We start from the raw sequence: 1073 nt of genomic DNA on the forward strand, positions 1-1073 counted from the left end.
CCGCCGATATACAGCGCCCCGCTGAGGACCGCGTTTGCGTTCTTCCTCTCGGTGCTCATCTGCCCGCTCGCGTTTGGCGGGTCGTTTGTCGACATGTGGCTCGCCGGTGCCGGCGCCGTGTTTCTGTCGTTCATGCAGACCCGGGTCGCGTCCAAGTCGCAGATGTATGCAAACGTGTACGAGTACGTCCATATCGCTTCCCTCCTTATCCCTGCTGTGCTCGTGGTGACCCGCTCTCCCTCCAGAATCACCGTCACGACTGCAGTCTCCTTTGCTGCGCGGGGGCTGAGCAGCATCCGCGCACAAATATTCTGCTACACCGCCATCTCGTCCGCAGGCATCGTCGGCATCCTGCCTGGATATCTCATCCGTATGTCGCACCGTTCGCTGTCCCCGCGAGGACCTGCTCACCGTAGCGTGAAGTCAGTAGCTCACTGGAACTGGCCTCGAAGAACATCGTCTGCGGCAGCGTCAAGATGGTCTACGCCCTCATCTACACCCTGTTCTTGGTAAGCCCTCCCCCCGATTGACCGGCGCGTTCGAACACGCTGATCGCCCTCCAGGGCTTCGGGCTCCAAATTGGCTCCGACCTCTTCCTCATCTTCGACCGCGGCGCGCGGCGCGAGCTCGGGGTGCTTGCTGTGCGCATGTCCAAGTCCGCATACATCGCGGGTACGTTCGTGACCGACAACGCGTCGGCGATCCCGCCCGACCTGAACCACGGGCGCGCGCTCAGCGGCACGTTCACGTTCTCCAACTCGAGCTCGTTCGAGTACGCGTACATCGTCGACGGGTGCTACCGCCCGCCCGCGTTCCCGTGGTTCCTGCGGCCGTTCCCGTGGTGGACGCAGTTCGCGCTCGTGCCCGCGTTCTCCATCCTCTCCTCGCTCGCGAACCTGCAGCCGCTCTGGACGTGGGAGCTGCTCGTCATGGTCCTCATCTCGTGCGCGTCGTACGCCGCGAACAAGATCGCGAATCACTTCATCTTCAACCGCTCCGACGTCGTCTCCGCCATCGGCGCGTTCGTCGTCGGCCTCCTCGGCAACCTGTACTCGCGCAAGTTTGGCGGGACC

The sequence above is a fragment of the Fibroporia radiculosa genome (genome assembly GCF_000313525.1).
Source record: "Fibroporia radiculosa TFFH 294 genomic supercontigs, scaffold9995, whole genome shotgun sequence".
Lineage (NCBI taxonomy): Eukaryota > Fungi > Basidiomycota > Agaricomycetes > Polyporales > Fibroporiaceae > Fibroporia > Fibroporia radiculosa.